This window comes from Anomaloglossus baeobatrachus, chromosome 9, assembly GCF_048569485.1.
Source record: "Anomaloglossus baeobatrachus isolate aAnoBae1 chromosome 9, aAnoBae1.hap1, whole genome shotgun sequence".
In the NCBI taxonomy this organism is placed as follows: domain Eukaryota; kingdom Metazoa; phylum Chordata; class Amphibia; order Anura; family Aromobatidae; genus Anomaloglossus; species Anomaloglossus baeobatrachus.
This window is the reverse complement of record NC_134361.1, coordinates 118,020,382-118,034,839: the sequence shown is the minus strand read 5'-3', so window position 1 is coordinate 118,034,839 and position 14,458 is coordinate 118,020,382.

Here is a 14,458-nt window from a genome sequence, read left to right as displayed (position 1 = left end):
GATGGAATATCTTGGCAATCTGCTGCTGCAATAATCCCATTTACGTGCTCACGAATGCGCACCTTAAATTGCCTAGTCGTCAAACCAACGTAAATTTTGGGGCAGGGGCAGGTGGCATAATAGACCACCGCCGTCGTAGTGCAGGTGATGTGTTTTTTTATAGAAAAGGTGTGTTCCCCCATGGAGTCGGAGAAAGAATTAGTCCTGTCCACATTTGGACAGGCTACACATCGGCCACAAGGTGCACAGCCAGTACGAGGGGTCACAGAGCCAAACGGGGAAGGCTGAGCGACACCCTCATAGTGGCTGGCAACAAGATGGTCGCGTAAGTTTCTGGATCTCCGAATACTCAACATGGGTCTGTCAGGGATTATCTTGGCCAAGATCGGATCCGCCTGCAATATGGGCCAAAATTTCTGCAGACACGATCTCATTGCTGGAAATTGGCCGTGATAGTCTGTGACAAATCTTAGAGTATCACACGCTTGAGATCTCTTGGGGGCGTATAACAGGGAATGACGGGTGGAGTGTCTTGCCCTGTTATAGGCTCTCTTAACACATCGCCTACTATAACCCCTTGCATAAAATCTTTGCTTAAGGTTGACGGCTCTTTTTTCGAAGTCCACATCAGTGGAACAGATCCTGCGAAGTCGCAGGAACTGGCCCACTGGAATGGACCGGATCATGTGGCCAGGATGGGATGAGGACGCATGCAAGAGCATGTTTCCTGCAGTCTCTTTCCGATAGATGTCAGTTTGAATGATGTTGTTAAGATCTTTTTTAACTGTAACATCAAGGAAATCGATGGACTGTGTGTGGTGGGTATAGGTGATGCGGATATTCAAACCATTGGAGTTGAGGGTTTTCATGAACTCATGGAGTTCAGTCTCCGTGCCCTGCCAGATCAAAAAGATATCGTCGATGTACCGTGTCCAAAGGAGGACACGGTCCATCGACGGCAGCTGATCCGACAGGAAGAGGTCCCTCTCCCACAGCCCCAGGAACAGGTTGGCATAAGAGGGGGCAAACGAGGCCCCCATGGCTGTTCCCTGGAGCTGCAGATAGAAGGACCCCTTGAAGACAAAAAAGTTGTGAGTTAAGGTGAACTCTAACAACTCCATTATTAAGGCCACCATGTCCATCGCTGTGTTGGACATTTCCAAAAAGAATCTAGTAGCCCGAAGTCCGTCACAATGCTTGATACTGGTGTACAGGGATTCAACATCACCTGTCACCAGTAATGTGTCACCCCCCACACAGAGTCCATCGACCTTCCTGAGGAACTCGCCAGTGTCCTTGATAAAGGATGGCAGACCCTCCACAAGTGGCTGGAGTTTGGTGTCGATCCAGCGGTTCACATGCTCCAAGAAATTTCCTCTGCCTGAGACAATCGGTCTCCCTGGTGGCATGTTGATATCCTTATGGATCTTCGGCAGGAGGTATAGAGTGGGAATCGCTGGTTCAATAACCTGAAGTGCCGAAGCCAGCTCCTTGGTGACAACATTGCCGTCTAGCGCTGCTTTAAAGGATCTCTGAAGTAGTGTTGTAAAAGCAGACAAGGGATTATAGGTCAATTTTTTATAACAGACCCTATCATGTAATTGTCTAAATGCTTCTTTTTCATAGAGATCCCTTGGCCAGACAACAACGTTCCCACCCTTGTCTGCTGGCTTCAGGAGCACATCAGGCAGGGACCGCAACTCCCTCAACCTAACCCGTTCCTGCCGAGTGAGATTATCGTATATAATGCCAGATGGAATATTATCAAATTCTTTGGATACCAGATTAACAAACATTTCCACACTGGCACAGGACGAAAGTGGAGGGAATCTCCTGGAGCGTGGACGTATTGAAGGGGGGATCTTACCTCCCTCGGACACATTATGTTCAATGGCGAGCTCCTCAAGGTCTCTCAGGGGCGCTTGTTCCTCCTCTGTAGGGAAAAGTTGATGTAAATTAGTATCAAAAAAATATTTCTTGAAGAGTAGGGAGCGAGCAAACAGATGCAGATCTTTAGTAGCTATAAATGTATCAAATCTGGCAGTTGGTGAGAAGGAGAAACCCCTTTCCAAGAGAGAAATATCAGAAGAAGATAGGTCGTGTGAACTTAAATTAATCACCTTATTAGAATGCTTATAGCCAGAGGTCCTATAATTGTTTGATTTAATAGAAGATGTCGTATTCTCTCTTGGTCTCCCAATCATCATGCCAGAATGAGTAGTGATACTGGACTGAAGAGATGGTGCATCTGATTGGTCGCTGATTGAGGAAAGAGATGAAAAAGAGGAGGCGCGAGCAGCCCTAGGTGACCCAGAAGTATCTACTCTCTAAAAATAGACTGACTTCTGGAGAAAGTCTCGTTGATCTCGAGCCCATTTCCTGGCTTGTGTATCATGTATCTTCTTGACACATCCGTCCAGAGATTTTTCTAATTTAGAATCATAAACCGACATTTGGTCCGGAGGACAATCCTCCTTAAATTTAGACTGTATTTCATCCAACTTGATGTCGATAGTAGTAATATTTTTAGTATTTAACTCAATCAACAGTTCCATAAAGATGGAGGAACAAGTATTGCAAGCATCCTCCCATCTAGAGATGAAGGATGCGTCATCAATGGGGAATGTAGGAATGACACGGACCCTTAGCCCACGGGGAATTAATTTTTTGGATATATATCTCTGTAGAAATAGGCGATTCCACCATAATTTAGACCTCTTGAGATGTAATTGCTGGATGGCTTGGAATGCCTCCTCAAGGTTGTGATCACTTGTGGATGGAGTACCGCGTTCCAAATCACCATATACCTGGTTGGCCTGGTCCAGCCAACTTTTTTCTTTAGACTTATAGTCCATGGCTGAACCACAATTGCCTGTGCAAAACACAGTAATATTAATGTACAAGAAAAGCCACAGCCACTCCGTAATTTACCAGGAAATTATGTAACAATATAGTAAACCATAGTGATCATAATGCCTGAATGGGGACTAGGACAAGTCGTTTAAATTACAATACAAACAAGAGAAATTACGACCAGAGTCCAGGGTACAAAAGGTGAAAAAACTTTATTAGTAAATAGGTGCAGGGCGGCACAAACAAGTGTGGACATAGGCAGTGGTCTTCAGCGGACTACTGACAAATCATAAATGATAATTACTAATATTGGTAGCGGTTATATATAAACCGGTGTACCTATATATGTAGTCAGATAATCAATAGTCCACCAGGAAAGCTGCATGATTTACACTAAAATATGAATGGGTCATAAACCAAAAACAACCTCCTCAAAGGGCCATGGCAATCACATGGAGTATATGTTACGTTAATACATAACAAACAAAGTTTGCACAAGGTTAGTGGAGAATTATGGAAGAGACCCCAGCCTCCAATAATCAGGGAGACAATGGCAAATGCAGCTTTACCTGGAGAGTATAGAGAGACCAATTGAGCCTGCGTCCAACCCGACGGCCGTTTCGGCTGTGAAGCCTTCGTCAGGGGGCGTGGCAACGTGAGGGGAAATGGGAGTTAAAAAGGGGGCGTCCGCCAATCAGGGTGAATAGAAGAATTGGCGTCTCCAAGTTGCGCGCGCTGTCCAGGGCAACCAGGGACGCTTGACGCGCGCCGCGCCGCTCCCTGCCCGACACTTCCGGTCACATGACTACCATGTGTGCGCATCACATGGCAGTCACGAGAGCGGACGTCACGCAGGGTGATACGGCGCAGCGCCGCAACCACGTCACGGCGCCCATGGCACGCATGCGCAGACATATCTCTCACGGCTGGAGCAAGAGGATATTAGAGCATAAGGATAGTATATGGCCACAATGTAATACCATGGGATATATCGTAGTTACCCACACAGGGAGTAAATACACAAATTAATATGGATATAGTCACATAAATATTATATCATATATAAAAATGTTCGGCATTATTTAAAGGTCATAGTATAAGACATACCTGATTCCAAAATATAAGATAATATGTGATAGAATAACAGTTAATCCGCCAAACATTGGAATATTACTACCAAGTGCCAAACAATGATAACATGTGAGTGCATATGTATGCACCCACAGCCCACCAATGCACTGACACATGTGCACACACCACCATGCATGCACACGCACTCACACTCACACATGCACTCACGCACACGTGCATGTGCACTGCTCATGTATACACCACACCCAGACATACACACACTTGTATACACACTCACATACACACTCACACACACAACACACATGAAAACCTAAACCACATACACCCATCATACATACGTGCTGGTATGTGCACATGCACATGTGCGCACAGACCATGCACACAATATGCACTTAACATGAGCTAATGCTCGTGTGTCAATGTAAGATTAACACACATAGTCACGTCTGTATGTTGGCCCTAGCCACCTAGACCCATACGTGCACATACAGGTGTGTGTACATACACCTACCAACCTACAACGTGCTGGTATGTGCACATACACATGTGCGCACAGACCATGCACACAATATGCACTTAACATGAGCTAATGCTCGTGTGTCAATATAAGATAAACACACATAGTCACGTCTGTATGCTGGCCCTAGCCACCTAGACCCATACGTGCACATACAGGTGTGTGTACATACACCTACCAACCTACAACGAGCACAATCACACACGTGTGTGCGCCGGTCATGCAAACATGTAACCGCACCAACATACACCGGACACCAAGGTTATACAATGGACATTGTGTATATAAGGGCAAAAGTACATAAAGCCAAACATTATCCTATGGTAAAAATTCTTGATCAGTCTGATGGTATTGAATTGATGATTCCTCAAAATGGTCCGGCCGAACGTATTGCAGCAGCAGATTGCCAAGATATTCCATCTTTAAAAACTATCCCACGTCACTTTAGACAATATCATCAGTCCAATCCAGCGTTGTTACAGGTCAGGGGTATTGATCACCTTGATTCTAACATCCGTGGCGGCAAGATTAGTCAGAGACTGGCCAGGATGGAGGCCAGATGGATTTGGACTCTCAAAACTCTTCATCCCATGGGTTTAAACGAAAACATCTCTTATTCCTCATTTTTGTGATGGTCGTGGTTTCTTTTTCTGAGGGGGCTTTCTCCTTGTTGTTTTTATTTTATTTTTTTATTTTATTATATTAATTATGTTCTTTTTATGATTTTATTAGGCGTCCTCCTCTCCTTTTGCCGGATTTGTCCTGCATGTGATGTTGGGTTTTCCATACGTTCGGCCGGACCATTTTGAGGAATCATCAATTCAATACCATCAGACTGATCAAGAATTTTTACCATAGGATAATGTTTGGCTTTATGTACTTTTGCCCTTATATACACAATGTCCATTGTATATCCTTGGTGTCCGGTGTATGTTGGTGCGGTTACATGTTTGCATGACCGGCGCACACACATGTGTGATTGTGCTCGTTGTAGGTTGGTAGGTGTATGTACACACACCTGTATGTGCACGTATAGGTCTAGGTGGCTAGGGCCAGCATACAGACGTGACTATGTGTGTTAATCTTATATTGACACACGAGCATTAGCTCATGTTAAGTGCATATTGTGTGCATGGTCTGTGCGCACATGTGTATGTGCACATACCAGCACGTTGTAGGTTGGTAGGTGGATGTACACACACCTGTATGTGCACGTATGGGTCTAGGTGGCTAGGGCCAACATACAGACGTTAAATAATGCCGAACATTTTTATATATGATATAATATTTATGTGACTATATCCATATTCATTTGTGTATTTACTCCCTGTGTGGGTAACTACGATATATCCCATGGTATTACATTGTGGCCATATACTATCCTTATCCTCTAATATCCTCTTGCTCCGGCCGTGAGAGATATGTCTGCGCATGCGTGCCATGGGCGCCGTGACATTGTTGCGGCGCCGCGCCGTATCACCCTGCGTGACGTCCGCTCTCGTGACTGCCATGTGATGCGCACACTTGGTAGTCATGTGACCGGAAGTGTCGGGCAGGGAGCAGCGCGGCGCGCGTCAAGCGTCCCTGGTTGCCCTGGACAGCGCGCGCAACTTGGAGACGCCAATTCTTCTATTCACCCTGATTGGCGGACGCCCCCTTTTTAACTCCCATTTCCCCTCACGTTGCCATGCTCCCTGACGAAGGCTTCACAGCCGAAACGGCCGTCGGGTTGGACGCAGGCTTAATTGGTCTCTCTATACTCTCCAGGTAAAACTGCATTTGCCATTGTCTCCCTGATTATTGGAGGCTGGGGTCTCTTCCATAATTCTCCACTAACCTTGTGCAAACTTTGTTTGTTATGTATTAACGTAACATATACTCCATGTGATTGCCATGGCCCTTTGAGGAGGTTGTTTTTGGTTTATGACCCATTCATATTTTAGTGTAAATCATGCAGCTTTCCTGGTGGACTATTGATTATCTGACTACATATATAGGTACACCGGTTTATATATAACCGCTACCAATATTAGTAATTATCATTTATGATTTGTCAGTAGTCCGCTGAAGACCACTGCCTATGTCCACACTTGTTTGTGCCGCCCTGCACCTATTTACTAATAAAGTTTTTTCACCTTTTGTACCCTGGACTCTGGTCGAAATTTCTCTTGTTTGTATTCTAATTTAAACGACTTGTCCTAGTCCCCATTCAGGCATTATGATCACTATGGTTTACTATATTGTTACATAATTTCCTGGTAAATTATGGAGTGGCTGTGGCTTTTCTTGTACATTAATATTACTGTGTTTTGCACAGGCAATTGTGGTTCAGCCATGGACTATAAGGCTAAAGAAAAAAGTTGGCTGGACCAGGCCAACCAGGTATATGGTGATTTGGAACGCGGTACTCCATCCACAAGTGATCACAACCTTGAGGACGCATTCCAAGCCATCCAGCAATTACATCTCAAGAGGTCTAAATTATGGTGGAATCGCCTATTTCTACAGAGATATATATCCAAAAAATTAATTCCCCGTGGGCTAAGGGTCCGTGTCATTCCTACATTCCCCATTGATGACGTATCCTTCATCTCTAGATGGGAGGATGCTTGCAATACTTGTTCCTCCATCTTTATGGAACTGTTGATTGAGTTAAATACTAAAAATATTACTACTATCGACATCAAGTTGGATGAAATACAGTCTAAATTTAAGGAGGATTGTCCTCCGGACCAAATGTCGGTTTATGATTCTAAATTAGAAAAAGCTCTGGACGGATGTGTCAAGAAGATACATGACACACAAGCCAGGAAATGGGCTCGAGATCAACGAGACTTTCTCCAGAAGTCAGTCTATTTTTAGAGAGTAGATACTTCTGGGTCACCTAGGGCTGCTCGCGCCTCCTCTTTTTCATCTCTTTCCTCAATCAGCGACCAATCAGATGCACCATCTCTTCAGTCCAGTATCACTACTCATTCTGGCATGATGATTGGGAGACCAAGAGAGAATACGACATCTTCTATTAAATCAAACAATTATAGGACCTCTGGCTATAAGCATTCTAATAAGGTGATTAATTTAAGTTCACACGACTTATCTTCTTCTGATATTTCTCTCTTGGAAAGGGGTTTCTCCTTCTCACCAACTGCCAGATTTGATAAATTTATAGCTACTAAAGATCTGCATCTGTTTGCTCGCTCCCTACTCTTCAAGAAATATTTTTTTGATACTAATTTACATCAACTTTTCCCTACAGAGGAGGAACAAGCGCCCCTGAGAGACCTTGAGGAGCTCGCCATTGAACATAATGTGTCCGAGGGAGGTAAGATCCCCCCTTCAATACGTCCACGCTCCAGGAGATTCCCTCCACTTTCGTCCTGTGCCAGTGTGGAAATGTTTGTTAATCTGGTATCCAAAGAATTTAATAATATTCCATCTGGCATTATATACGATAATCTCACTCGGCAGGAACGGGTTAGGTTGAGGGAGTTGCGGTCCCTGCCTGATGTGCTCCTGAAGCCAGCAGACAAGGGTGGGAACGTTGTTGTCTGGCCAAGGGATCTCTATGAAAAAGAAGCATTTAGACAATTACATGATAGGGTCTGTTATAAAAAATTGACCTATAATCCCTTGTCTGCTTTTACAACACTACTTCAGAGATCCTTTAAAGCAGCGCTAGACGGCAATGTTGTCACCAAGGAGCTGGCTTCGGCACTTCAGGTTATTGAACCAGCGATTCCCACTCTATACCTCCTGCCGAAGATCCATAAGGATATCAACATGCCACCAGGGAGACCGATTGTCTCAGGCAGAGGAAATTTCTTGGAGCATGTGAACCGCTGGATCGACACCAAACTCTAGCCACTTGTGGAGGGTCTGCCATCCTTTATCAAGGACACTGGCGAGTTCCTCAGGAAGGTCGATGGACTCTGTGTGGGGGGTGACACATTACTGGTGACAGGTGATGTTGAATCCCTGTACACCAGTATCAAGCATTGTGACGGACTTCGGGCTACTAGATTCTTTTTGGAAATGTCCAACACAGCGATGGACATGGTGGCCTTAATAATGGAGTTGTTAGAGTTCACCTTAACTCACAACTTTTTTGTCTTCAAGGGGTCCTTCTATCTGCAGCTCCAGGGAACAGCCATGGGGGCCTCGTTTGCCCCCTCTTATGCCAACCTGTTCCTGGGGCTGTGGGAGAGGGACCTCTTCCTGTCGGATCAGCTGCCGTCGATGGACCGTGTCCTCCTTTGGACACGGTACATCGACGATATCTTTTTGATCTGGCAGGGCACGGAGACTGAACTCCATGAGTTCATGAAAACCCTCAACTCCAATGGTTTGAATATCCGCATCACCTATACCCACCACACACAGTCCATCGATTTCCTTGATGTTACAGTTAAAAAAGATCTTAACAACATCATTCAAACTGACATCTATCGGAAAGAGACTGCAGGAAACCTGCTCTTGCATGCGTCCTCATCCCATCCTGGCCACATGATCCGGTCCATTCCAGTGGGCCAGTTCCTGCGACTTCGCAGGATCTGTTCCACTGATGTGGACTTCGAAAAAAGAGCCGTCAACCTTAAGCAAAGATTTTATGCAAGGGGTTATAGTAGGCGATGTGTTAAGAGAGCCTATAACAGGGCAAGACACTCCACCCGTCATTCCCTGTTATACGCCCCCAAGAGATCTCAAGCGTGTGATACTCTAAGATTTGTCACAGACTATCACGGCCAATTTCCAGCAATGAGATCGTGTCTGCAGAAATTTTGGCCCATATTGCAGGCGGATCCGATCTTGGCCAAGATAATCCCTGACAGACCCATGTTGAGTATTCGGAGATCCAGAAACTTACGCGACCATCTTGTTGCCAGCCACTATGAGGGTGTCGCTCAGCCTTCCCCGTTTGGCTCTGTGACCCCTCGTACTGGCTGTGCACCTTGTGGCCGATGTGTAGCCTGTCCAAATGTGGACAGGACTAATTCTTTCTCCGACTCCATGGGGGAACACACCTTTTCTATAAAAAAACACATCACCTGCACTACGACGGCGGTGGTCTATTATGCCACCTGCCCCTGCCCCAAAATTTACGTTGGTTTGACGACTAGGCAATTTAAGGTGCACATTCGTGAGCACGTAAATGGGATTATTGCAGCAGCAGATTGCCAAAATATTCCATCTTTAAAAACTATCCCACGTCACTTTAGACAATATCATCAGTCCAATCCAGCGTTGTTACGGGTCAGGGGTATTGATCACCTTGATTCTAACATCCGTGGCGGCAAGATTAGTCAGAGACTGACCAGGATGGAGGCCAGATGGATTTGGACTCTCAAAACTCTTCATCCCATGGGTTTAAACGAAAACATCTCTTATTCCTCATTTTTGTGATGGTCGTGGTTTCTTTTTCTGAGGGGGCTTTCTCCTTGTTGTTTTTATTTTATTGTTTTATTTTATTATATTAATTATGTTCTTTTTATGATTTTATTAGGCGTCCTCCTTTCCTTTTGCCGGATTTGTCCTGCATGTGATGTTGGGTTTTCCATACGTTCGGCCGGACCATTTTGAGGAATCATCAATTCAATACCATCAGACTGATCAAGAATTTTTACCATAGGATAATGTTTGGCTTTATGTACTTTTGCCCTTATATACACAATGTCCATTGTATAACCTTGGTGTCCGGTGTATGTTGGTGTGGTTACATGTTTGCATGACCGGCGCACACACGTGTGTGATTGTGCTCGTTGTAGGTTGGTAGGTGTATGTACACACACCTGTATGTGCACGTATAGGTCTAGGTGGCTAGGGCCAGCATACAGACATGACTATGTGTGTTAATCTTATATTGACACACGAGCATTAGCTCATGTTAAGTGCATATTGTGTGCATGGTCTGTGCGCACATGTGTATGTGCACATACCAGCACGTTGTAGGTTGGTAGGTGTATGTACACACACCTGTATGTGCACGTATGGGTCTAGGTGGCTAGCGCCAACATACAGACGTGACTATGTGTGTTAATCTTACATTGACACACGAGCATTAGCTCATGTTAAGTGCATATTGTGTGCATGGTCTGTGCGCACATGTGCATGTGCACATACCAGCACGTATGTATGATGGGTGTATGTGTGTGTGTATGTGGTTTAGGTTTTCATGTGTGTTGTGTGTGTGAGTGTGTATGTGAGTGTGTATACAAGTGTGTGTATGTCTGTGTGTGGTGTATACATGAGCAGTGCACATGCACGTGTGCGTGAGTGCATGTGTGAGTGTGAGTGCGTGTGCATGCATGGTGGTGTGTGCACATGTGTCAGTGCGTTGGTGGGCTGTGGGTGCATACATATGCACTCACATGTTATCATTGTTTGGCACTTGGTAGTAATATTCCAATGTTTGGCGGATTAACTGTTATTCTATCACATATTATCTTATATTTTGGAATCAGGTATGTCTTATACTATGACCTTTAAATAATGCCGAACATTTTTATATATGATATAATATTTATGTGACTATATCCATATTCATTTGTGTATTTACTCCCTGTGTGGGTAACTACGATATATCCCATGGTATTACATTGTGGCCATATACTATCGTTATCCTCTAATATCCTCTTGCTCCGGCCGTGAGAGATATGTCTGCGCATGCGTGCCATGGGCGCCGTGACGTGGTTGCGGCGCCGCGCCGTATCACCCTGCGTGACGTCCGCTCTCGTGACTGCCATGTGATGCGCACACTTGGTAGTCATGTGACCGGAGGTGTCGGGCAGGGAGCGGCGCGGCGCACGTCAAGCGTCCCTGGTTGCCCTGGACAGCGCGCGCAACTTGGAGACGCCAATTCTTCTATTCACCCTGATTGGCGGACACCCCCTTTTTAACTCCCATTTCCCCTCACGTTGCCACGCCCCCTGACGAAGGCTTCACAGCCGAAACGGCCGTCGGGTTGGACGCAGGCTCAATTGGTCTCTCTATACTCTCCAGGTAAAACTGCATTTGCCATTGTCTCCCTGATTATTGGAGGCTGGGGTCTCTTCCATAATTCTCCACTAACCTTGTGCAAACTTTGTTTGTTATGTATTAACGTAACATATACTCCATGTGATTGCCATGGCCCTTTGAGGAGGTTGTTTTTGGTTTATAACCCATTCATATTTTAGTGTAAATCATGCAGCTTTCCTGGTGGACTATTGATTATCTGACTACATATATAGGTACACCGGTTTATATGTAACCGCTACCAATATTAGTAATTATCATTTATGATTTGTCAGTAGTCCGCTGAAGACCACCCACCGAGGAGTTCAGTGTTGGAGGCGGGTAAAGCAGTGAGTTCAGTGTTGGAGGCGAAAGTGAGAGGAGTAAAACTGCAAGTGTCTGGGTAGGAGCCCAGGCACTGACAGCAAGGTCGGCAGACGGTGGTGGCCGTCTACAGGAGTTAGCGGATCTCTGCGGAACCATAGGACCAGGGTTGGGCGGTGGCCCACCGGTACCAAACCGGGGAGCGGAGTGAAGTTAAGCACACAGGCAGGGCCATCGGACCCCGACTAGGCTTGGAGCCACCGACAACGGTCAAATCCGAGAGTGACTGGAACCCCAGGGGTTTCCTAACACCCAAGTCCCGCCAGAAGGCAACAGTCCACACCGTGAGGATATACAGCCACCGCCACAGGCTAGAGATCCAAGGGCCAGCGCCTGTGGGCAAAAGGGCTCCTACGGTACCTATACGCCGGGGAGCGGACTACCGTTGGGAAACCATCCGAGTCGACACATTCTACACAGGTGCAGGGAAAGACAGCCATTATCACCTGTCCGGGGAGAGCAAAGACACTGCAGCCAGCTGCGGAACCCGTCCATCCGGCCGTTTGGTTTACCAGACACTTTGTGACTTTCTGTCTGAGTGAGTACAACAGTGCCATCCGGCACCACGCCGCGCTGCCCCTGCAACCCTGCATCCCAGCTATCCAGCCTCCCCGCATCACCACCGGGCCCCGGGAACACCAACCCCTACCCACGGAGGGGGACAACACCCTAGCTTCTCCCTACCATCGCTCCCGGGATCCCCGTCACCAGCAGCGGTGGTGCCATCATCACCACATCCCGTGGGTGGCATCACAAACTATCTCCCCAAACAAATCATCCCTTTTCACTCATGGGTGAGGAGCGCTGCTCGAGTCCCTGGGTTCGGCCCACTGCTCGAGCCACCGAGCAGCAGCAGCAGAAGCCCCGGACCCGAGCGTGGCGAGCGCGTCCCCTCCGCCCGTGACACACACACACATATGGCTCTGCACCGCACACATATGGCTCTGCATCGCACACACATCGGGCTCTGCACCGCACACACATCGGGCTCTGCACCGCACACACACATATGGCTCTGCATCAGACACACATCGGACTCTGCACCGCACACACACATATGGCTCTGCACCGCACACACACATATGGCTCTGCATCGCACACACACATATGGTTCTGCACCGCACACACACATATGGCTCTGCATCAGACACACATCGGACTCTGCACACCACACACACATATGGCTCTGCATCATCTGGATTACGCCGGACATGGAAGGCTTTTTCGGGCTTATAAAATTGGTGAACAAGGCAATTTGTTAGTGTTTTTTTTCTAATAAAGGATTGTTCGGGTGTGTGTGTTTATTTACTGTAATATACAGATTAATCATGGAAGGTATCTCGGGGAGACGCCTGACATGATTAATTTAGGACTTATTGGCAGCTATGGGCTGCCAAAAACTCCTTATTACCCTGAATGCCAATGCACCAGGGCAAATCGGGAAGAGCCGGGTACAGTCCCAGAACTGTCGCATATAATGTATGCGGCAATTCTGGGCGGCTGCTGACTGATATTGTTAGGCTGGGGGCCTCCCCATAACGTGGGGCTCCCCATCCTGAGAATACCAGCCTTCAGCCGAATGGCTTTATCTGGCTGGTATTAAAATTTGGGGGGACCGCACACCGGTTTTTTAAATTATTTATTTATTTATTTTACTGCACAGTATAGACACGCCCACCGGCTGCTGTGATTGGGTGCAGTGAGACACCTGTCACTCAGCGTGGGGGGGCGTGTATGACTGCAACCAATCACAGGCGTCTGTGGGTGGGGAAAGCAGGGAATACGAGATTGATTGATGAGTGGCCGGCAAATTCAAAGTAATTGTTGCCGCGTATTCTCTGCACAGCTGTTCCTCGCCGCGCTGGTGATCGGGGAGCGGTAAGTATGAGAGAGGGCTGCTCACTTCAGTCACTCGGGGGATTAGCGGTCACTGGTGAATCCTTCACAGGTGACCGCTAATCAGTACGCGGCACACAGACAGAGCCGCGGCATGACAATGAAGTCGGGTGAAGTTCACCCGAGTTCATTCTCATCGTGCAACTCTGTCTGCTGTCAGCCTTAGGGGCACTTTGCACACTGCGACATCGCAGGTGCGATGTCGGTGGGGTCAAATTGAAAATGACGCACTTCCGGCATCGCATGCGACATCGCAGTGTGTAAAGGCTGGATGATACGATTAACGAGCGCAAAAGCGTCGTAATCGTATTATCGGTGCAGCGTCGGCGTAATCCATGATTACGCTGACGCGACGGTCCGATGTTGTTCCTCGCTCCTGCGGCCGCACACATCGCTGTGTGTGAAGTCGCAGGAGCGAGGAACGTCTCCTACCGGCCTCACTGCGGCTTCCGTAGGATATGCGGAAGGAAGGAGGTGGGCAGGATGTTTACATCCTGCTCATCTCCGCCCCTCCGCTCTGATTGGCTGCCTGCCGTGTGACGTCGCAGTGACGCCGCACGACCCGCCCCCTTAACAAGGAGGCGGGTCGCCGGCCACAGGGACGTCGCACGGCAGGTGAGTGTGTGTGTGAAGCTGGCGTAGCGATAACTTTCGCTACGCCAGCTATCACCACATATCGCTGCTGCGACGGGGGCGGGCACTATCGCACTCGGCATCGCAGCATCG